At 48.3% G+C, this 17,235-nt stretch overlaps 54 non-coding genes across 54 annotated transcripts; all 54 read left to right on the top strand.

Moving 5' to 3' along the window:
* The first annotated feature begins 178 nt into the window (after positions 1-178).
* LOC145808299 (5S ribosomal RNA) lies at positions 179-297 on the top strand. The gene has a single exon (XR_014351762.1). It is a non-coding gene; the product is annotated as a 5S ribosomal RNA (ribosomal RNA).
* A 198-nt stretch (positions 298-495) lies between these two features.
* On the top strand, positions 496-614 carry LOC145808300 (5S ribosomal RNA). The gene has a single exon (XR_014351763.1). It is a non-coding gene; the product is annotated as a 5S ribosomal RNA (ribosomal RNA).
* Positions 615-813: 199 nt separating this feature from the next.
* LOC145808301 (5S ribosomal RNA) lies at positions 814-932 on the top strand. The gene has a single exon (XR_014351764.1). It is a non-coding gene; the product is annotated as a 5S ribosomal RNA (ribosomal RNA).
* Positions 933-1,130: 198 nt separating this feature from the next.
* On the top strand, positions 1,131-1,249 carry LOC145808302 (5S ribosomal RNA). Its single transcript, XR_014351765.1, has one exon. It is a non-coding gene; the product is annotated as a 5S ribosomal RNA (ribosomal RNA).
* Positions 1,250-1,446: 197 nt separating this feature from the next.
* On the top strand, positions 1,447-1,565 carry LOC145808303 (5S ribosomal RNA). Its single transcript, XR_014351766.1, has one exon. It is a non-coding gene; the product is annotated as a 5S ribosomal RNA (ribosomal RNA).
* A 198-nt stretch (positions 1,566-1,763) lies between these two features.
* LOC145808304 (5S ribosomal RNA) lies at positions 1,764-1,882 on the top strand. The gene has a single exon (XR_014351767.1). It is a non-coding gene; the product is annotated as a 5S ribosomal RNA (ribosomal RNA).
* A 197-nt stretch (positions 1,883-2,079) lies between these two features.
* On the top strand, positions 2,080-2,198 carry LOC145808305 (5S ribosomal RNA). The gene has a single exon (XR_014351768.1). It is a non-coding gene; the product is annotated as a 5S ribosomal RNA (ribosomal RNA).
* A 197-nt stretch (positions 2,199-2,395) lies between these two features.
* Positions 2,396-2,514, top strand: LOC145808306 (5S ribosomal RNA). Its single transcript, XR_014351769.1, has one exon. It is a non-coding gene; the product is annotated as a 5S ribosomal RNA (ribosomal RNA).
* A 198-nt stretch (positions 2,515-2,712) lies between these two features.
* LOC145808308 (5S ribosomal RNA) lies at positions 2,713-2,831 on the top strand. The gene has a single exon (XR_014351771.1). It is a non-coding gene; the product is annotated as a 5S ribosomal RNA (ribosomal RNA).
* Positions 2,832-3,028: 197 nt separating this feature from the next.
* On the top strand, positions 3,029-3,147 carry LOC145808309 (5S ribosomal RNA). The gene has a single exon (XR_014351772.1). It is a non-coding gene; the product is annotated as a 5S ribosomal RNA (ribosomal RNA).
* Positions 3,148-3,345: 198 nt separating this feature from the next.
* Positions 3,346-3,464, top strand: LOC145808310 (5S ribosomal RNA). Its single transcript, XR_014351773.1, has one exon. It is a non-coding gene; the product is annotated as a 5S ribosomal RNA (ribosomal RNA).
* Positions 3,465-3,662: 198 nt separating this feature from the next.
* On the top strand, positions 3,663-3,781 carry LOC145808311 (5S ribosomal RNA). Its single transcript, XR_014351774.1, has one exon. It is a non-coding gene; the product is annotated as a 5S ribosomal RNA (ribosomal RNA).
* Positions 3,782-3,981: 200 nt separating this feature from the next.
* LOC145808312 (5S ribosomal RNA) lies at positions 3,982-4,100 on the top strand. Its single transcript, XR_014351775.1, has one exon. It is a non-coding gene; the product is annotated as a 5S ribosomal RNA (ribosomal RNA).
* A 198-nt stretch (positions 4,101-4,298) lies between these two features.
* Positions 4,299-4,417, top strand: LOC145808313 (5S ribosomal RNA). Its single transcript, XR_014351776.1, has one exon. It is a non-coding gene; the product is annotated as a 5S ribosomal RNA (ribosomal RNA).
* A 200-nt stretch (positions 4,418-4,617) lies between these two features.
* Positions 4,618-4,736, top strand: LOC145809143 (5S ribosomal RNA). The gene has a single exon (XR_014352637.1). It is a non-coding gene; the product is annotated as a 5S ribosomal RNA (ribosomal RNA).
* A 199-nt stretch (positions 4,737-4,935) lies between these two features.
* LOC145808314 (5S ribosomal RNA) lies at positions 4,936-5,054 on the top strand. Its single transcript, XR_014351777.1, has one exon. It is a non-coding gene; the product is annotated as a 5S ribosomal RNA (ribosomal RNA).
* A 198-nt stretch (positions 5,055-5,252) lies between these two features.
* LOC145808315 (5S ribosomal RNA) lies at positions 5,253-5,371 on the top strand. Its single transcript, XR_014351778.1, has one exon. It is a non-coding gene; the product is annotated as a 5S ribosomal RNA (ribosomal RNA).
* A 199-nt stretch (positions 5,372-5,570) lies between these two features.
* Positions 5,571-5,689, top strand: LOC145808316 (5S ribosomal RNA). The gene has a single exon (XR_014351779.1). It is a non-coding gene; the product is annotated as a 5S ribosomal RNA (ribosomal RNA).
* A 196-nt stretch (positions 5,690-5,885) lies between these two features.
* On the top strand, positions 5,886-6,004 carry LOC145808317 (5S ribosomal RNA). The gene has a single exon (XR_014351780.1). It is a non-coding gene; the product is annotated as a 5S ribosomal RNA (ribosomal RNA).
* A 193-nt stretch (positions 6,005-6,197) lies between these two features.
* On the top strand, positions 6,198-6,316 carry LOC145810105 (5S ribosomal RNA). Its single transcript, XR_014353671.1, has one exon. It is a non-coding gene; the product is annotated as a 5S ribosomal RNA (ribosomal RNA).
* A 197-nt stretch (positions 6,317-6,513) lies between these two features.
* On the top strand, positions 6,514-6,632 carry LOC145808319 (5S ribosomal RNA). Its single transcript, XR_014351782.1, has one exon. It is a non-coding gene; the product is annotated as a 5S ribosomal RNA (ribosomal RNA).
* A 197-nt stretch (positions 6,633-6,829) lies between these two features.
* On the top strand, positions 6,830-6,948 carry LOC145809302 (5S ribosomal RNA). The gene has a single exon (XR_014352823.1). It is a non-coding gene; the product is annotated as a 5S ribosomal RNA (ribosomal RNA).
* Positions 6,949-7,147: 199 nt separating this feature from the next.
* On the top strand, positions 7,148-7,266 carry LOC145810877 (5S ribosomal RNA). The gene has a single exon (XR_014354431.1). It is a non-coding gene; the product is annotated as a 5S ribosomal RNA (ribosomal RNA).
* Positions 7,267-7,462: 196 nt separating this feature from the next.
* On the top strand, positions 7,463-7,581 carry LOC145808320 (5S ribosomal RNA). The gene has a single exon (XR_014351783.1). It is a non-coding gene; the product is annotated as a 5S ribosomal RNA (ribosomal RNA).
* Positions 7,582-7,780: 199 nt separating this feature from the next.
* LOC145808321 (5S ribosomal RNA) lies at positions 7,781-7,899 on the top strand. Its single transcript, XR_014351784.1, has one exon. It is a non-coding gene; the product is annotated as a 5S ribosomal RNA (ribosomal RNA).
* Positions 7,900-8,096: 197 nt separating this feature from the next.
* Positions 8,097-8,215, top strand: LOC145809660 (5S ribosomal RNA). The gene has a single exon (XR_014353221.1). It is a non-coding gene; the product is annotated as a 5S ribosomal RNA (ribosomal RNA).
* A 197-nt stretch (positions 8,216-8,412) lies between these two features.
* Positions 8,413-8,531, top strand: LOC145808322 (5S ribosomal RNA). The gene has a single exon (XR_014351785.1). It is a non-coding gene; the product is annotated as a 5S ribosomal RNA (ribosomal RNA).
* A 199-nt stretch (positions 8,532-8,730) lies between these two features.
* LOC145808323 (5S ribosomal RNA) lies at positions 8,731-8,849 on the top strand. Its single transcript, XR_014351786.1, has one exon. It is a non-coding gene; the product is annotated as a 5S ribosomal RNA (ribosomal RNA).
* A 197-nt stretch (positions 8,850-9,046) lies between these two features.
* LOC145809348 (5S ribosomal RNA) lies at positions 9,047-9,165 on the top strand. The gene has a single exon (XR_014352878.1). It is a non-coding gene; the product is annotated as a 5S ribosomal RNA (ribosomal RNA).
* A 196-nt stretch (positions 9,166-9,361) lies between these two features.
* Positions 9,362-9,480, top strand: LOC145809934 (5S ribosomal RNA). Its single transcript, XR_014353501.1, has one exon. It is a non-coding gene; the product is annotated as a 5S ribosomal RNA (ribosomal RNA).
* A 197-nt stretch (positions 9,481-9,677) lies between these two features.
* LOC145808324 (5S ribosomal RNA) lies at positions 9,678-9,796 on the top strand. The gene has a single exon (XR_014351787.1). It is a non-coding gene; the product is annotated as a 5S ribosomal RNA (ribosomal RNA).
* A 197-nt stretch (positions 9,797-9,993) lies between these two features.
* LOC145809550 (5S ribosomal RNA) lies at positions 9,994-10,112 on the top strand. Its single transcript, XR_014353111.1, has one exon. It is a non-coding gene; the product is annotated as a 5S ribosomal RNA (ribosomal RNA).
* A 197-nt stretch (positions 10,113-10,309) lies between these two features.
* On the top strand, positions 10,310-10,428 carry LOC145809531 (5S ribosomal RNA). Its single transcript, XR_014353092.1, has one exon. It is a non-coding gene; the product is annotated as a 5S ribosomal RNA (ribosomal RNA).
* A 200-nt stretch (positions 10,429-10,628) lies between these two features.
* On the top strand, positions 10,629-10,747 carry LOC145811046 (5S ribosomal RNA). The gene has a single exon (XR_014354596.1). It is a non-coding gene; the product is annotated as a 5S ribosomal RNA (ribosomal RNA).
* Positions 10,748-10,946: 199 nt separating this feature from the next.
* Positions 10,947-11,065, top strand: LOC145808944 (5S ribosomal RNA). Its single transcript, XR_014352433.1, has one exon. It is a non-coding gene; the product is annotated as a 5S ribosomal RNA (ribosomal RNA).
* A 197-nt stretch (positions 11,066-11,262) lies between these two features.
* Positions 11,263-11,381, top strand: LOC145808325 (5S ribosomal RNA). The gene has a single exon (XR_014351788.1). It is a non-coding gene; the product is annotated as a 5S ribosomal RNA (ribosomal RNA).
* A 197-nt stretch (positions 11,382-11,578) lies between these two features.
* LOC145808326 (5S ribosomal RNA) lies at positions 11,579-11,697 on the top strand. The gene has a single exon (XR_014351789.1). It is a non-coding gene; the product is annotated as a 5S ribosomal RNA (ribosomal RNA).
* Positions 11,698-11,895: 198 nt separating this feature from the next.
* LOC145811115 (5S ribosomal RNA) lies at positions 11,896-12,014 on the top strand. Its single transcript, XR_014354667.1, has one exon. It is a non-coding gene; the product is annotated as a 5S ribosomal RNA (ribosomal RNA).
* Positions 12,015-12,211: 197 nt separating this feature from the next.
* Positions 12,212-12,330, top strand: LOC145809532 (5S ribosomal RNA). Its single transcript, XR_014353093.1, has one exon. It is a non-coding gene; the product is annotated as a 5S ribosomal RNA (ribosomal RNA).
* A 197-nt stretch (positions 12,331-12,527) lies between these two features.
* Positions 12,528-12,646, top strand: LOC145809144 (5S ribosomal RNA). The gene has a single exon (XR_014352638.1). It is a non-coding gene; the product is annotated as a 5S ribosomal RNA (ribosomal RNA).
* Positions 12,647-12,843: 197 nt separating this feature from the next.
* Positions 12,844-12,962, top strand: LOC145808327 (5S ribosomal RNA). Its single transcript, XR_014351790.1, has one exon. It is a non-coding gene; the product is annotated as a 5S ribosomal RNA (ribosomal RNA).
* Positions 12,963-13,159: 197 nt separating this feature from the next.
* On the top strand, positions 13,160-13,278 carry LOC145809076 (5S ribosomal RNA). Its single transcript, XR_014352570.1, has one exon. It is a non-coding gene; the product is annotated as a 5S ribosomal RNA (ribosomal RNA).
* A 200-nt stretch (positions 13,279-13,478) lies between these two features.
* On the top strand, positions 13,479-13,597 carry LOC145808328 (5S ribosomal RNA). Its single transcript, XR_014351791.1, has one exon. It is a non-coding gene; the product is annotated as a 5S ribosomal RNA (ribosomal RNA).
* A 195-nt stretch (positions 13,598-13,792) lies between these two features.
* On the top strand, positions 13,793-13,911 carry LOC145810084 (5S ribosomal RNA). Its single transcript, XR_014353650.1, has one exon. It is a non-coding gene; the product is annotated as a 5S ribosomal RNA (ribosomal RNA).
* Positions 13,912-14,109: 198 nt separating this feature from the next.
* Positions 14,110-14,228, top strand: LOC145810220 (5S ribosomal RNA). Its single transcript, XR_014353795.1, has one exon. It is a non-coding gene; the product is annotated as a 5S ribosomal RNA (ribosomal RNA).
* A 198-nt stretch (positions 14,229-14,426) lies between these two features.
* LOC145808330 (5S ribosomal RNA) lies at positions 14,427-14,545 on the top strand. The gene has a single exon (XR_014351793.1). It is a non-coding gene; the product is annotated as a 5S ribosomal RNA (ribosomal RNA).
* A 197-nt stretch (positions 14,546-14,742) lies between these two features.
* On the top strand, positions 14,743-14,861 carry LOC145808331 (5S ribosomal RNA). Its single transcript, XR_014351794.1, has one exon. It is a non-coding gene; the product is annotated as a 5S ribosomal RNA (ribosomal RNA).
* Positions 14,862-15,060: 199 nt separating this feature from the next.
* LOC145808332 (5S ribosomal RNA) lies at positions 15,061-15,179 on the top strand. Its single transcript, XR_014351795.1, has one exon. It is a non-coding gene; the product is annotated as a 5S ribosomal RNA (ribosomal RNA).
* A 196-nt stretch (positions 15,180-15,375) lies between these two features.
* Positions 15,376-15,494, top strand: LOC145808333 (5S ribosomal RNA). The gene has a single exon (XR_014351796.1). It is a non-coding gene; the product is annotated as a 5S ribosomal RNA (ribosomal RNA).
* A 198-nt stretch (positions 15,495-15,692) lies between these two features.
* Positions 15,693-15,811, top strand: LOC145809454 (5S ribosomal RNA). Its single transcript, XR_014353006.1, has one exon. It is a non-coding gene; the product is annotated as a 5S ribosomal RNA (ribosomal RNA).
* A 195-nt stretch (positions 15,812-16,006) lies between these two features.
* On the top strand, positions 16,007-16,125 carry LOC145810085 (5S ribosomal RNA). The gene has a single exon (XR_014353651.1). It is a non-coding gene; the product is annotated as a 5S ribosomal RNA (ribosomal RNA).
* Positions 16,126-16,323: 198 nt separating this feature from the next.
* On the top strand, positions 16,324-16,442 carry LOC145808334 (5S ribosomal RNA). Its single transcript, XR_014351797.1, has one exon. It is a non-coding gene; the product is annotated as a 5S ribosomal RNA (ribosomal RNA).
* A 198-nt stretch (positions 16,443-16,640) lies between these two features.
* Positions 16,641-16,759, top strand: LOC145809649 (5S ribosomal RNA). The gene has a single exon (XR_014353210.1). It is a non-coding gene; the product is annotated as a 5S ribosomal RNA (ribosomal RNA).
* Positions 16,760-16,955: 196 nt separating this feature from the next.
* Positions 16,956-17,074, top strand: LOC145808290 (5S ribosomal RNA). The gene has a single exon (XR_014351753.1). It is a non-coding gene; the product is annotated as a 5S ribosomal RNA (ribosomal RNA).
* The last annotated feature ends 161 nt before the right edge of the window (positions 17,075-17,235 follow it).

The raw sequence follows: 17,235 nt of genomic DNA on the forward strand, positions 1-17,235 counted from the left end.
ACCCCCCACCCCTTTTTTTTTCCCCGGACAGCCTGTCCGATTTTTAGCCCATTCAATCGCCTTCGCCTCCTTTTCGACAATTTCTCCCTTTTAAACCATTTCCAGATTATCCTGTTCCATTCAATTTCATTTTTTTCCCCGTCTACTGCTTAAAACAATAAAGTCGCGGTTAATCTTTGGGTGCGATCATACCAGCACTAATGCACCGGATCCCATCAGAACTCCGCAGTTAAGCGTGCTTGGGCGAGAGTAGTACTAGGATGGGTGACCCCCTGGGAAGTCCTCGTGTTGCACCCCTTTTGTCCCTTTTTCCACCACCCCCCCCCCCTTTTTTTTTTCCCCGGACAGCCTGTCCGATTTTTAGCCCATTCAATCGCCTTCGCCTCCTTTTCGACAATTTCTCCCTTTTAAACCATTTCCAGATTATCCTGTTCCATTCAATTTCATTTTTTTCCCCGTCTACTGCTTAAAACAATAAAGTCGCGGTTAATCTTCGGGTGCGATCATACCAGCACTAATGCACCGGATCCCATCAGAACTCCGCAGTTAAGCGTGCTTGGGCGAGAGTAGTACTAGGATGGGTGACCCCCTGGGAAGTCCTCGTGTTGCACCCCTTTTGTCCCTTTTTCCACCACGCCCCCCCCCCTTTTTTTTTTCCCCGGACAGCCTGTCCGATTTTTAGCCCATTCAATCGCCTTCGCCTCCTTTTCGACAATTTCTCCCTTTTAAACCATTTCCAGATTATCCTGTTCCATTCAATTTCATTTTTTTCCCCGTCTACTGCTTAAAACAATAAAGTCGCGGTTAATCTTCGGGTGCGATCATACCAGCACTAATGCACCGGATCCCATCAGAACTCCGCAGTTAAGCGTGCTTGGGCGAGAGTAGTACTAGGATGGGTGACCCCCTGGGAAGTCCTCGTGTTGCACCCCTTTTGTCCCTTTTTCCACCACCCCCCCCCCCCTTTTTTTTTCCCCGGACAGCCTGTCCGATTTTTAGCCAATTCAATCGCCTTCGCCTCCTTTTCGACAATTTCTCCCTTTTAAACCATTTCCAGATTATCCTGTTCCATTCAATTTCATTTTTTTCCCCGTCTACTGCTTAAAACAATAAAGTCGCGGTTAATCTTCGGGTGCGATCATACCAGCACTAATGCACCGGATCCCATCAGAACTCCGCAGTTAAGCGTGCTTGGGCGAGAGTAGTACTAGGATGGGTGACCCCCTGGGAAGTCCTCGTGTTGCACCCCTTTTGTCCCTTTTTCCACCACCCCCCCCCCTTTTTTTTTTCCCCGGACAGCCTGTCCGATTTTTAGCCCATTCAATCGCCTTCGCCTCCTTTTCGACAATTTCTCCCTTTTAAACCATTTCCAGATTATCCTGTTCCATTCAATTTCATTTTTTTCCCCGTCTACTACTTAAAACAATAAAGTCGCGGTTAATCTTCGGGTGCGATCATACCAGCACTAATGCACCGGATCCCATCAGAACTCCGCAGTTAAGCGTGCTTGGGCGAGAGTAGTACTAGGATGGGTGACCCCCTGGGAAGTCCTCGTGTTGCACCCCTTTTGTCCCTTTTTCCACCCACCCCCCACCCCTTTTTTTTTCCCCGGACAGCCTGTCCGATTTTTAGCCCATTCAATCGCCTTCGCCTCCTTTTCGACAATTTCTCCCTTTTAAACCATTTCCAGATTATCCTGTTCCATTCAATTTCATTTTTTTCCCCGTCTACTGCTTAAAACAATAAAGTCGCGGTTAATCTTTGGGTGCGATCATACCAGCACTAATGCACCGGATCCCATCAGAACTCCGCAGTTAAGCGTGCTTGGGCGAGAGTAGTACTAGGATGGGTGACCCCCTGGGAAGTCCTCGTGTTGCACCCCTTTTGTCCCTTTTTCCACCACCCCCCCCCCTTTTTTTTTTCCCCGGACAGCCTGTCCGATTTTTAGCCCATTCAATCGCCTTCGCCTCCTTTTCGACAATTTCTCCCTTTTAAACCATTTCCAGATTATCCTGTTCCATTCAATTTCATTTTTTTCCCCGTCTACTGCTTAAAACAATAAAGTCGCGGTTAATCTTCGGGTGCGATCATACCAGCACTAATGCACCGGATCCCATCAGAACTCCGCAGTTAAGCGTGCTTGGGCGAGAGTAGTACTAGGATGGGTGACCCCCTGGGAAGTCCTCGTGTTGCACCCCTTTTGTCCCTTTTTCCACCACCCCCCCCCCTTTTTTTTTTCCCCGGACAGCCTGTCCGATTTTTAGCCCATTCAATCGCCTTCGCCTCCTTTTCGACAATTTCTCCCTTTTAAACCATTTCCAGATTATCCTGTTCCATTCAATTTCATTTTTTTCCCCGTCTACTGCTTAAAACAATAAAGTCGCGGTTAATCTTCGGGTGCGATCATACCAGCACTAATGCACCGGATCCCATCAGAACTCCGCAGTTAAGCGTGCTTGGGCGAGAGTAGTACTAGGATGGGTGACCCCCTGGGAAGTCCTCGTGTTGCACCCCTTTTGTCCCTTTTTCCACCACCCCCCCCCCTTTTTTTTTTTCCCCGGACAGCCTGTCCGATTTTTAGCCCATTCAATCGCCTTCGCCTCCTTTTCGACAATTTCTCCCTTTTAAACCATTTCCAGATTATCCTGTTCCATTCAATTTCATTTTTTTCCCCGTCTACTACTTAAAACAATAAAGTCGCGGTTAATCTTCGGGTGCGATCATACCAGCACTAATGCACCGGATCCCATCAGAACTCCGCAGTTAAGCGTGCTTGGGCGAGAGTAGTACTAGGATGGGTGACCCCCTGGGAAGTCCTCGTGTTGCACCCCTTTTGTCCCTTTTTCCACCCACCCCCCCCCCTTTTTTTTTCCCCGGACAGCCTGTCCGATTTTTAGCCCATTCAATCGCCTTCGCCTCCTTTTCGACAATTTCTCCCTTTTAAACCATTTCCAGATTATCCTGTTCCATTCAATTTCATTTTTTTCCCCGTCTACTGCTTAAAACAATAAAGTCGCGGTTAATCTTTGGGTGCGATCATACCAGCACTAATGCACCGGATCCCATCAGAACTCCGCAGTTAAGCGTGCTTGGGCGAGAGTAGTACTAGGATGGGTGACCCCCTGGGAAGTCCTCGTGTTGCACCCCTTTTGTCCCTTTTTCCACCACCCCCCCCCCCTTTTTTTTTTCCCCGGACAGCCTGTCCGATTTTTAGCCCATTCAATCGCCTTCGCCTCCTTTTCGACAATTTCTCCCTTTTAAACCATTTCCAGATTATCCTGTTCCATTCAATTTCATTTTTTTCCCCGTCTACTGCTTAAAACAATAAAGTCGCGGTTAATCTTCGGGTGCGATCATACCAGCACTAATGCACCGGATCCCATCAGAACTCCGCAGTTAAGCGTGCTTGGGCGAGAGTAGTACTAGGATGGGTGACCCCCTGGGAAGTCCTCGTGTTGCACCCCTTTTGTCCCTTTTTCCACCACCCCCCCCCCCTTTTTTTTTTCCCCGGACAGCCTGTCCGATTTTTAGCCCATTCAATCGCCTTCGCCTCCTTTTCGACAATTTCTCCCTTTTAAACCATTTCCAGATTATCCTGTTCCATTCAATTTCATTTTTTTCCCCGTCTACTGCTTAAAACAATAAAGTCGCGGTTAATCTTCGGGTGCGATCATACCAGCACTAATGCACCGGATCCCATCAGAACTCCGCAGTTAAGCGTGCTTGGGCGAGAGTAGTACTAGGATGGGTGACCCCCTGGGAAGTCCTCGTGTTGCACCCCTTTTGTCCCTTTTTCCACCACCCCCCCCCCCTTTTTTTTTTTTCCCCGGACAGCCTGTCCGATTTTTAGCCCATTCAATCGCCTTCGCCTCCTTTTCGACAATTTCTCCCTTTTAAACCATTTCCAGATTATCCTGTTCCATTCAATTTCATTTTTTTCCCCGTCTACTGCTTAAAACAATAAAGTCGCGGTTAATCTTCGGGTGCGATCATACCAGCACTAATGCACCGGATCCCATCAGAACTCCGCAGTTAAGCGTGCTTGGGCGAGAGTAGTACTAGGATGGGTGACCCCCTGGGAAGTCCTCGTGTTGCACCCCTTTTGTCCCTTTTTCCACCACCCCCCCCCCCTTTTTTTTTTCCCCGGACAGCCTGTCCGATTTTTAGCCCATTCAATCGCCTTCGCCTCCTTTTCGACAATTTCTCCCTTTTAAACCATTTCCAGATTATCCTGTTCCATTCAATTTCATTTTTTTCCCCGTCTACTGATTAAAACAATAAAGTCGCGGTTAATCTTCGGGTGCGATCATACCAGCACTAATGCACCGGATCCCATCAGAACTCCGCAGTTAAGCGTGCTTGGGCGAGAGTAGTACTAGGATGGGTGACCCCCTGGGAAGTCCTCGTGTTGCACCCCTTTTGTCCCTTTTTCCACCACCCCCCCCCCCCTTTTTTTTTTTCCCCGGACAGCCTATCCGATTTTTAGCCCATTCAATCGCCTTCGCCTCCTTTTCGACAATTTCTCCCTTTTAAACCATTTCCAGATTATCCTGTTCCATTCAATTTCATTTTTTTCCCCGTCTACTGCTTAAAACAATAAAGTCGCGGTTAATCTTCGGGTGCGATCATACCAGCACAAATGCACCGGATCCCATCAGAACTCCGCAGTTAAGCGTGCTTGGGCGAGAGTAGTACTAGGATGGGTGACCCCCTGGGAAGTCCTCGTGTTGCACCCCTTTTGTCCCTTTTTCCACCACGCCCCCCCCCCTTTTTTTTTTCCCCGGACAGCCTGTCCGATTTTTAGCCCATTCAATCGCCTTCGCCTCCTTTTCGACAATTTCTCCCTTTTAAACCATTTCCAGATTATCCTGTTCCATTCAATTTCATTTTTTTCCCCGTCTACTGCTTAAAACAATAAAGTCGCGGTTAATCTTCGGGTGCGATCATACCAGCACTAATGCACCGGATCCCATCAGAACTCCGCAGTTAAGCGTGCTTGGGCGAGAGTAGTACTAGGATGGGTGACCCCCTGGGAAGTCCTCGTGTTGCACCCCTTTTGTCCCTTTTTCCACCACCCCCCCCCCCCTTTTTTTTTTCCCGGACAGCCTGTCCGATTTTTAGCCCATTCAATCGCCTTCGCCTCCTTTTCGACAATTTCTCCCTTTTAAACCATTTCCAGATTATCCTGTTCCATTCAATTTCATTTTTTTCCCCGTCTACTGCTTAAAACAATAAAGTCGCGGTTAATCTTCGGGTGCGATCATACCAGCACTAATGCACCGGATCCCATCAGAACTCCGCAGTTAAGCGTGCTTGGGCGAGAGTAGTACTAGGATGGGTGACCCCCTGGGAAGTCCTCGTGTTGCACCCCTTTTGTCCCTTTTTCCACCACCCCCCCCCCCCTTTTTTTTTTCCCCGGACAGCCTGTCCGATTTTTAGCCCATTCAATCGCCTTCGCCTCCTTTTCGACAATTTCTCCCTTTTAAACCATTTCCAGATTATCCTGTTCCATTCAATTTCATTTTTTTCCCCGTCTACTGCTTAAAACAATAAAGTCGCGGTTAATCTTCGGGTGCGATCATACCAGCACTAATGCACCGGATCCCATCAGAACTCCGCAGTTAAGCGTGCTTGGGCGAGAGTAGTACTAGGATGGGTGACCCCCTGGGAAGTCCTCGTGTTGCACCCCTTTTGTCCCTTTTTCCACCACCCCGCCCCTTTTTTTTTTCCCCGGACAGCCTGTCCGATTTTTAGCCCATTCAATCGCCTTCGCCTCCTTTTCGACAATTTCTCCCTTTTAAACCATTTCCAGATTATCCTGTTCCATTCAATTTCATTTTTTTCCCCGTCTACTGCTTAAAACAATAAAGTCGCGGTTAATCTTCGGGTGCGATCATACCAGCACTAATGCACCGGATCCCATCAGAACTCCGCAGTTAAGCGTGCTTGGGCGAGAGTAGTACTAGGATGGGTGACCCCCTGGGAAGTCCTCGTGTTGCACCCCTTTTGTCCCTTTTTCCACCCCCCCCCTTTTTTTTTTCCCCGGACAGCCTGTCCGATTTTTAGCCCATTCAATCGCCTTCGCCTCCTTTTCGACAATTTCTCCCTTTTAAACCATTTCCAGATTATCCTGTTCCATTCAATTTCGTTTTTTTCCCCGTCTACTGCTTAAAACAATAAAGTCGCGGTTAATCTTCGGGTGCGATCATACCAGCACTAATGGACCGGATCCCATCAGAACTCCGCAGTTAAGCGTGCTTGGGCGAGAGTAGTACTAGGATGGGTGACCCCCTGGGAAGTCCTCGTGTTGCACCCCTTTTGTCCCTTTTTCCACCACCCCCCCCCCTTTTTTTTTTCCCCGGACAGCCTGTCCGATTTTTAGCCCATTCAATCGCCTTCGCCTCATTTTCGACAATTTCTCCCTTTTAAACCATTTCCAGATTATCCTGTTCCATTCAATTTCATTTTTTTCCCCGTCTACTGCTTAAAACAATAAAGTCGCGGTTAATCTTCGGGTGCGATCATACCAGCACTAATGCACCGGATCCCATCAGAACTCCGCAGTTAAGCGTGCTTGGGCGAGAGTAGTACTAGGATGGGTGACCCCCTGGGAAGTCCTCGTGTTGCACCCCTTTTGTCCCTTTTTCCACCACCCCCCCCCCCTTTTTTTTTCCCCGGACAGCCTGTCCGATTTTTAGCCCATTCAATCGCCTTCGCCTCCTTTTCAACAATTTATCCCTTTTAAACCATTTCCAGATTATCCTGTTCCATTCAATTTCATTTTTTTCCCCGTCTACTGCTTAAAACAATAAAGTCGCGGTTAATCTTCGGGTGCGATCATACCAGCACTAATGCACCGGATCCCATCAGAACTCCGCAGTTAAGCGTGCTTGGGCGAGAGTAGTACTAGGATGGGTGACCCCTTGGGAAGTCCTCGTGTTGCATCCCTTTTGTCCCTTTTTCCACCACCCCCCCCCCTTTTTTTTTTTTCCCCGGACAGCCTGTCCGATTTTTAGCCCATTCAATCGCCTTCGCCTCCTTTTCGACAATTTCTCCCTTTTAAACCATTTCCAGATTATCCTGTTCCATTCAATTTCATTTTTTTCCCCGTCTACTGCTTAAAACAATAAAGTCGCGGTTAATCTTCGGGTGCGATCATACCAGCACTAATGCACCGGATCCCATCAGAACTCCGCAGATAAGCGTGCTTGGGCGAGAGTAGTACTAGGATGGGTGACCCCCTGGGCAGTACTCGTGTTGCACCCCTTTTGTCCCTTTTTCCACCACCCCCCCCCCTTTTTTTTTCCCCGGACAGCCTGTCCGATTTTTAGCCCATTCAATCGCCTTCGCCTCCTTTTCGACAATTTCTCCCTTTTAAACCATTTCCAGATTATCCTGTTCCATTCAATTTCATTTTTTTCCCCGTCTACTGCTTAAAACAATAAAGTCGCGGTTAATCTTCGGGTGCGATCATACCAGCACTAATGCACCGGATCCCATCAGAACTCCGCAGTTAAGCGTGCTTGGGCGAGAGTAGTACTAGGATGGGTGACCCCCTGGGAAGTCCTCGTGTTGCACCCCTTTTGTCCCTTTTTCCACCACCCCCCCCCCTTTTTTTTTTTCCCCGGACAGCCTGTCCGATTTTTAGCCCATTCAATCGCCTTCGCCTCCTTTTCGACAATTTCTCCCTTTTAAACCATTTCCAGATTATCCTGTTCCATTAAATTTCATTTTTTTTCCCCGTCTACTGCTTAAAACAATAAAGTCGCGGTTAATCTTCGGGTGCGATCATACCAGCACTAATGCACCGGATCCCATCAGAACTCCGCAGTTAAGCGTGCTTGGGCGAGAGTAGTACTAGGATGGGTGACCCCCTGGGAAGTCCTCGTGTTGCACCCCTTTTGTCCCTTTTTCCACCACCCCCCCCCCTTTTTTTTTTCCCCGGACAGCCTGTCCGATTTTTAGCCCATTCAATCGCCTTCGCCTCCTTTTCGACAATTTCTCCCTTTTAAACCATTTCCAGATTATCCTGTTCCATTCAATTTCATTTTTTTCCCCGTCTACTGCTTAAAACAATAAAGTCGCGGTTAATCTTCGGGTGCGATCATACCAGCACTAATGCACCGGATCCCATCAGAACTCCGCAGTTAAGCGTGCTTGGGCGAGAGTAGTACTAGGATGGGTGACCCCCTGGGAAGTCCTCGTCTTGCACCCCTTTTGTCCCTTTTTCCACCACCCCCCCCCCTTTTTTTTTTCCCCGGACAGCCTGTCCGATTTTTAGCCCATTCAATCGCCTTCGCCTCCTTTTCGACAATTTCTCCCTTTTAAACCATTTCCAGATTATCCTGTTCCATTCAATTTCATTTTTTTCCCCGTCTACTGCTTAAAACAATAAAGTCGCGGTTAATCTTCGGGTGCGATCATACCAGCACTAATGCACCGGATCCCATCAGAACTCCGCAGTTAAGCGTGCTTGGGCGAGAGTAGTACTAGGATGGGTGACCCCCTGGGAAGTCCTCGTGTTGCACCCCTTTTGTCCCTTTTTCCACCACCCCCCCCCCCCTTTTTTTTTTCCCCGGACAGCCTGTCCGATTTTTAGCCCATTCAATCGCCTTCGCCTCCTTTTCGACAATTTCTCCCTTTTAAACCATTTCCAGATTATCCTGTTCCATTCAATTTCATTTTTTTCCCCGTCTACTGCTTAAAACAATAAAGTCGCGGTTAATCTTCGGGTGCGATCATACCAGCACTAATGCACCGGATCCCATCAGAACTCCGCAGTTAAGCGTGCTTGGGCGAGAGTAGTACTAGGATGGGTGACCCCCTGGGAAGTCCTCGTGTTGCACCCCTTTTGTCCCTTTTTCCACCACCCCCCCCCCTTTTTTTTTTCCCCGGACAGCCTGTCCGATTTTTAGCCCATTCAATCGCCTTCGCCTCCTTTTCGACAATTTCTCCCTTTTAAACCATTTCCAGATTATCCTGTTCCATTCAATTTCATTTTTTTCCCCGTCTACTGCTTAAAACAATAAAGTCGCGGTTAATCTTCGGGTGCGATCATACCAGCACTAATGCACCGGATCCCATCAGAACTCCGCAGTTAAGCGTGCTTGGGCGAGAGTAGTACTAGGATGGGTGACCCCCTGGGAAGTCCTCGTGTTGCACCTTTTTGTCCCTTTTTCCACCACCCCCCCCCCTTTTTTTTTTCCCCGGACAGCCTGTCCGATTTTTAGCCCATTCAATCGCCTTCGCCTCCTTTTCGACAATTTCTCCCTTTTAAACCATTTCCAGATTATCCTGTTCCATTCAATTTCATTTTTTTCCCCGTCTACTGCTTAAAACAATAAAGTCGCGGTTAATCTTCGGGTGCGATCATACCAGCACTAATGCACCGGATCCCATCAGAACTCCGCAGTTAAGCGTGCTTGGGCGAGAGTATTACTAGGATGGGTGACCCCCTGGGAAGTCCTCGTGTTGCACCCCTTTTGTCCCTTTTTCCACCACCCCCCCCCCTTTTTTTTTTCCCCGGACAGCCTGTCCGATTTTTAGCCCATTCAATCGCCTTCGCCTCCTTTTCGACAATTTCTCCCTTTTAAACCATTTCCAGATTATCCTGTTCCATTCAATTTCATTTTTTTCCCCGTCTACTGCTTAAAACAATAAAGTCGCGGTTAATCTTCGGGTGCGATCATACCAGCACTAATGCACCGGATCCCATCAGAACTCCGCAGTTAAGCGTGCTTGGGCGAGAGTAGTACTAGGATGGGTGACCCCCTGGGAAGTCCTCGTGTTGCACCCCTTTTGTCCCTTTTTCCACCACCCCCCCCCCTTTTTTTTTTCCCCGGACAGCCTGTCCGATTTTTAGCCCATTCAATCGCCTTCGCCTCCTTTTCGACAATTTCTCCCTTTTAAACCATTTCCAGATTATCCTGTTCCATTCAATTTCATTTTTTTCCCCGTCTACTGCTTAAAACAATAAAGTCGCGGTTAATCTTCGGGTGCGATCATACCAGCACTAATGCACCGGATCCCATCAGAACTCCGCAGTTAAGCGTGCTTGGGCGAGAGTAGTAGTAGGATGGGTGACCCCCTGGGAAGTCCTCGTGTTGCACCCCTTTTGTCCCTTTTTCCACCACCCCCCCCCCCTTTTTTTTTCCCCGGACAGCCTGTCCGATTTTTAGCCCATTCAATCGCCTTCGCCTCCTTTTCGACAATTTCTCCCTTTTAAACCATTTCTAGATTATCCTGTTCCATTCAATTTCATTTTTTTCCCCGTCTACTGCTTAAAACAATAAAGTCGCGGTTAATCTTCGGGTGCGATCATACCAGCACTAATGCACCGGATCCCATCAGAACTCCGCAGTTAAGCGTGCTTGGGCGAGAGTAGTACTAGGATGGGTGACCCAATGGGAAGTCCTCGTGTTGCACCCCTTTTGTCCCTTTTTCTACCACCCCCCCCCCCCCTTTTTTTTTTCCCCGGACAGCCTGTCCGATTTTTAGCCCATTCAATCGCCTTCGCCTCCTTTTCGACAATTTCTCCCTTTTAAACCATTTCCAGATTATCCTGTTCCATTCAATTTCATTTTTTTCCCCGTCTACTGCTTAAAACAATAAAGTCGCGGTTAATCTTCGGGTGCGATCATACCAGCACTAATGCACCGGATACCATCAGAACTCCGCAGTTAAGCGTGCTTGGGCGAGAGTAGTACTAGGATGGGTGACCCCCTGGGAAGTCCTCGTGTGGCACCCCTTTTGTCCCTTTTTCCACCACCCCCCCCCCCCTTTTTTTTTTCCCCGGACAGCCTGTCCGATTTTTAGCCCATTCAATCGCCTTCGCCTCCTTTTCGACAATTTCTCCCTTTTAAACCATTTCCAGATTATCCTGTTCCATTCAATTTCATTTTTTTCCCCGTCTACTGCTTAAAACAATAAAGTCGCGGTTAATCTTCGGGTGCGATCATACCAGCACTAATGCACCGGATCCCATCAGAACTCCGTAGTTAAGCGTGCTTGGGCGAGAGTAGTACTAGGATGGGTGACCCCCTGGGAAGTCCTCGTGTTGCACCCCTTTTGTCCCTTTTTCCACCACCCCCCCCCCCTTTTTTTTTCCCCGGACAGCCTGTCCGATTTTTAGCCCATTCAATCGCCTTCGCCTCCTTTTCGACAATTTCTCCCTTTTAAACCATTTCCAGATTATCCTGTTCCATTCAATTTCATTTTTTTCCCCGTCTACTGCTTAAAACAATAAAGTCGCGGTTAATCTTCGGGTGCGATCATACCAGCACTAATGCACCGGATCCCATCAGAACTCCGCAGTTAAGCGTGCTTGGGCGAGAGTAGTACTAGGATGGGTGACCCCCTGGGAAGTCCTCGTGTTGCACCCCTTTTGTCCCTTTTTCCACCACCCCCCCCCCCTTTTTTTTTCCCCGGACAGCCTGTCCGATTTTTAGCCCATTCAATCGCCTTCGCCTCCTTTTCGACAATTTCTCCCTTTTAAACCATTTCCAGATTATCCTGTTCCATTCAATTTCATTTTTTTCCCCGTCTACTGCTTAAAACAATAAAGTCGCGGTTAATCTTCGGGTGCGATCATACCAGCACTAATGCACCGGATCCCATCAGAACTCCGCAGTTAAGCGTGCTTGGGCGAGAGTAGTACTAGGATGGGTGACCCCCTGGGAAGTCCTCGTGTTGCACCCCTTTTGTCCCTTTTTCCACCACCCCCCCCCCCTTTTTTTTTTCCCCGGACAGCCTGTCCGATTTTTAGCCCATTCAATCGCCTTCGCCTCCTTTTCGACAATTTCTCCCTTTTAAACCATTTCCAGATTATCCTGTTCCATTCAATTTCATTTTTTTCCCCGTCTACTGCTTAAAACAATAAAGTCGCGGTTAATCTTCGGGTGCGATCATACCAGCAGTAATGCACCGGATCCCATCAGAACTCCGCAGTTAAGCGTGCTTGGGCGAGAGTCGTAGTAGGATGGGTGACCCCCTGGGAAGTCCTCGTGTTGCACCCCTTTTGTCCCTTTTTCCACCACCCCCCCCCCTTTTTTTTTTCCCCGGACAGCCTGTCCGATTTTTAGCCCATTCAATCGCCTTCGCCTCCTTTTCGACAATTTCTCCCTTTTAAACCATTTCTAGATTATCCTGTTCCATTCAATTTCATTTTTTTCCCCGTCTACTGCTTAAAACAATAAAGTCGCGGTTAATCTTCGGGTGCGATCATACCAGCACTAATGCACCGGATCCCATCAGAACTCCGCAGTTAAGCGTGCTTGGGCGAGAGTAGTACTAGGATGGGTGACCCAATGGGAAGTCCTCGTGTTGCACCCCTTTTGTCCCTTTTTCCACCACACCCCCCCCCTTTTTTTTTCCCCGGACAGCCTGTCCGATTTTTAGCCCATTCAATCGCCTTCGCCTCCTTTTCGACAATTTCTCCCTTTTAAACCATTTCCAGATTATCCTGTTCCATTCAATTTCATTTTTTTCCCCGTCTACTGCTTAAAACAATAAAGTCGCGGTTAATCTTCGGGTGCGATCATACCAGCACAAATGCACCGGATCCCATCAGAACTCCGCAGTTAAGCGTGCTTGGGCGAGAGTAGTACTAGGATGGGTGACCCCCTGGGAAGTCCTCGTGTTGCACCCCTTTTGTCCGTCTTTCCACCACCCCCCCCCCTTTTTTTTTTCCCCGGACAGCCTGTCCGATTTTTAGCCCATTCAATCGCCTTCGCCTCCTTTTCGACAATTTCTCCCTTTTAAACCATTTCCAGATTATCCTGTTCCATTCAATTTCATTTTTTTCCCCGTCTACTGCTTAAAACAATAAAGTCGCGGTTAATCTTCGGGTGCGATCATACCAGCACTAATGCACCGGATCCCATCAGAACTCCGCAGTTAAGCGTGCTTGGGCGAGAGTAGTACTAGGATGGGTGACCCCCTGGGAAGTCCTCGTGTTGCACCCCTTTTGTCCCTTTTTCCACCACCCCCCCCTCTCTTTTTTTTCCCCGGACAGCCTGTCCGATTTTTAGCCCATTCAATCGCCTTCGCCTCCTTTTCGACAATTTCTCCCTTTTAAACCATTTCCAGATTATCCTGTTCCATTCAATTTCATTTTTTTCCCCGTCTACTGCTTAAAACAATAAAGTCGCGGTTAATCTTCGGGTGCGATCATACCAGCACTAATGCACCGGATCCCATCAGAACTCCGCAGCTAAGCGTGCTTGGGCGAGAGTAGTACTAGGATGGGTGACCCCCTGGGAAGTCCTCGTGTTGCACCCCTTTTGTCCCTTTTTCCACCACCCCCCCCCCCCTTTTTTTTTTTTCCCCGGACAGCCTGTCCGATTTTTAGCCCATTCAATCGCCTTCGCCTCCTTTTCGACAATTTCTCCCTTTTAAACCATTTCCAGATTATCCTGTTCCATTCAATTTCATTTTTTCCCCGTCTACTGCTTAAAACAATAAAGTCGCGGTTAATCTTCGGGTGCGATCATACCAGCACTAATGCACCGGATCCCATCAGAACTCCGCAGTTAAGCGTGCTTGGGCGAGAGTAGTACTAGGATGGGTGACCCCCTGGGAAGTCCTCGTGTTGCACCCCTTTTGTCCCTTTTTCCACCACCCCCCCCTTTTTTTTTTCCCCGGACAGCCTGTCCGATTTTTAGCCCATTCAATCGCCTTCGCCTCCTTTTCGACAATTTCTCCCTTTTAAACCATTTCCAGATTATCCTGTTCCATTCAATTTCATTTTTTTCCCCGTCTACTGCTTAAAACAATAAAGTCGCGGTTAATCTTCGGGTGCGATCATACCAGCACTAATGCACCGAATCCCATCAGAACTCCGCAGTTAAGCGTGCTTGGGCGAGAGTAGTACTAGGATGGGTGACCCCCTGGGAAGTCCTCGTGTTGCACCCCTTTTGTCCCTTTTTGCACCACCCCCCCCCCCTTTTTTTTTTCCCCGGACAGCCTGACCGATTTTTAGCCCATTCAATCGCCTTCGCCTCCTTTTCGACAATTTCTCCCTTTTAAACCATTTCCAGATTATCCTGTTCCATTCAATTTCATTTTTTTCCCCGTCTACTGCTTAAAACAATAAAGTCGCGGTTAATCTTCGGGTGCGATCATACCAGCACTAATGCACCGGATCCCATCAGAACTCCGCAGTTAAGCGTGCTTGGGCGAGAGTAGTACTAGGATGGGTGACCCCCTGGGAAGTCCTCTTGTTGCACCCCTTTTGTCCCTTTTTCCACCACCCCCCCCCCCTTTTTTTTTTCCCCGGACAGCCTGTCCGATTTTTAGCCCATTCAATCGCCTTCGCCTCCTTTTCGACAATTTCTCCCTTTTAAACCATTTCCAGATTATCCTGTTCCATTCAATTTCATTTTTTTCCCCGTCTACTGCTTAAAACAATAAAGTCGCGGTTAATCTTCGGGTGCGATCATACCAGCACTAATGCACCGGATCCCATCAGAACTCCGCAGTTAAGCGTGCTTGGGCGAGAGTAGTACTAGGATGGGTGACCCCCTGGGAAGTCCTCGTGTTGCACCCCTTTTGTCCCTTTTTCCACCCCCCCCCCCCCTTTTTTTTTTCCCCGGACAGCCTGTCCGATTTTTAGCCCATTCAATCGCCTTCGCCTCCTTTTCGACAATTTCTCCCTTTTAAACCATTTCCAGATTATCCTGTTCCATTCAATTTCATTTTTTTCCCCGTCTACTGCTTAAAACAATAAAGTCGCGGTTAATCTTCGGGTGCGATCATACCAGCACTAATGCACCGGATCCCATCAGAACTCCGCAGTTAAGCGTGCTTGGGCGAGAGTAGTACTAGGATGGGTGACCCCCTGGGAAGTCCTCGTGTTGCACCCCTTTTGTCCCTTTTTCCACCACCCCCCCCCCCCTTTTTTTTTTCCCCGGACAGCCTGTCCGATTTTTAGCCCATTCAATCGCCTTCGCCTCCTTTTCGACAATTTCTCCCTTTTAAACCATTTCCAGATTATCCTGTTCCATTCAATTTCATTTTTTTCCCCGTCTACGGCTTAAAACAATAAAGTCGCGGTTAATCTTCGGGTGCGATCATACCAGCACTAATGCACCGGATCCCATCAGAACTCCGCAGTTAAGCGTGCTTGGGCGAGAGTAGTACTAGGATGGGTGACCCCCTGGGAAGTCCTCGTGTTGCACCCCTTTTGTCCCTTTTTCCACCACCCCCCCCCTTTTTTTTTTCCCCGGACAGCCTGTCCGATTTTTAGCCCATTCAATCGCCTTCGCCTCCTTTTCGACAATTTCTCCCTTTTAAACCATTTCCAGATTATCCTGTTCCATTCAATTTCATTTTTTTCCCCGTCTACTGCTTAAAACAATAAAGTCGCGGTTAATCTTCGGGTGCGATCATACCAGCACTAATGCACCGGATCCCATCAGAACTCCGCAGTTAAGCGTGCTTGGGCGAGAGTAGTACTAGGATGGGTGACCCCCTGGGAAGTCCTCGTGTTGCACCCCTTTTGTCCCTTTTTCCACCACCCCCCCCCCTTTTTTTTTTTCCCCGGACAGCCTGTCCGATTTTTAGCCCATTCAATCGCCTTCGCCTCCTTTTCGACAATTTCTCCCTTTTAAACCATTTCCAGATTATCCTGTTCCATTCAATTTCATTTTTTTCCCCGTCTACTGCTTAAAACAATAAAGTCGCGGTTAATCTTCGGGTGCGATCATACCAGCACTAATGCACCGGATCCCATCAGAACTCCGCAGTTAAGCGTGCTTGGGCGAGAGTAGTACTAGGATGGGTGACCCCCTGGGAAGTCTTCGTGTTGCACCCCTTTTGTCCCTTTTTCCACCACCCCCCCCTTTTTTTTTTCCCCGGACAGCCTGTCCGATTTTTAGCCCATTCAATCGCCTTCGCCTCCTTTTCGACAATTTCTCCCTTTTAAACCATTTCCAGATTATCCTGTTCCATTCAATTTCATTTTTTTCCCCGTCTACTGCTTAAAACAATAAAGTCGCGGTTAATCTTCGGGTGCGATCATACCAGCACTAATGCACCGAATCCCATCAGAACTCCGCAGTTAAGCGTGCTTGGGCGAGAGTAGTACTAGGATGGGTGACCCCCTGGGAAGTCCTCGTGTTGCACCCCTTTTGTCCCTTTTTCCACCACCCCCCCCCCCTTTTTTTTTTCCCCGGACAGCCTGACCGATTTTTAGCCCATTCAATCGCCTTCGCCTCCTTTTCGACAATTTCTCCCTTTTAAACCATTTCCAGATTATCCTGTTCCATTCAATTTCATTTTTTTCCCCGTCTACTGCTTAAAACAATAAAGTCGCGGTTAATCTTCGGGTGCGATCATACCAGCACTAATGCACCGGATCCCATCAGAACTCCGCAGTTAAGCGTGCTTGGGCGAGAGTAGTACTAGGATGGGTGACCCCCTGGGAAGTCCTCGTGTTGCACCCCTTTTGTCCCTTTTTCCACCACCCCCCCCCCCTTTTTTTTTTCCCCGGACAGCCTGTCCGATTTTTAGCCCATTCAATCGCCTTCGCCTCCTTTTCGACAATTTCTCCCTTTTAAACCATTTCCAGATTATCCTGTTCCATTCAATTTCATTTTTTTCCCCGTCTACTGCTTAAAACAATAAAGTCGCGGTTAATCTTCGGGTGCGATCATACCAGCACTAATGCACCGGATCCCATCAGAACTCCGCTGTTAAGCGTGCTTGGGCGAGAGTAGTACTAGGATGGGTGACCCCCTGGGAAGTCCTCGTGTTGCACCCCTTTTGTCCCTTTTTCCACCACCCCCCCCCTTTTTTTTTTCCCCGGACAGCCTTTCCGATTTTTAGCCCATTCAATCGTCTTCGCCTCCTTTTCGACAATTACTCCCTTTTAAACCATTTCCAGATTATCCTGTTCCATTCAATTTCATTTTTTTCCCCGTCTACTGCTTAAAACAATAAAGTCGCGGTTAATCTTCGGGTGCGATCATACCAGCACTAATGCACCGGATCCCATCAGAACTCCGCAGTTAAGCGTGCTTGGGCGAGAGTAGTACTAGGATGGGTGACCCCCTGGGAAGTTCTCGTGTTGCACCCCTTTTGTCCCTTTTTCCACCACCACCCCCCCTTTTTTTTTTCCCCGGACAGCCTGTCCGATTTTTAGCCCATTCAATCGCCTTCGCCTCCTTTTCGACAATTTCTCCCTTTTAAACCATTTCCAGATTATCCTGTTCCATTCAATTTCATTTTTTTCCCCGT

The sequence above is a fragment of the Camellia sinensis genome, chromosome 14 (assembly GCF_055761805.1).
Source record: "Camellia sinensis isolate YWXY chromosome 14, ASM5576180v1, whole genome shotgun sequence".
Classification (NCBI taxonomy): domain Eukaryota; kingdom Viridiplantae; phylum Streptophyta; class Magnoliopsida; order Ericales; family Theaceae; genus Camellia; species Camellia sinensis.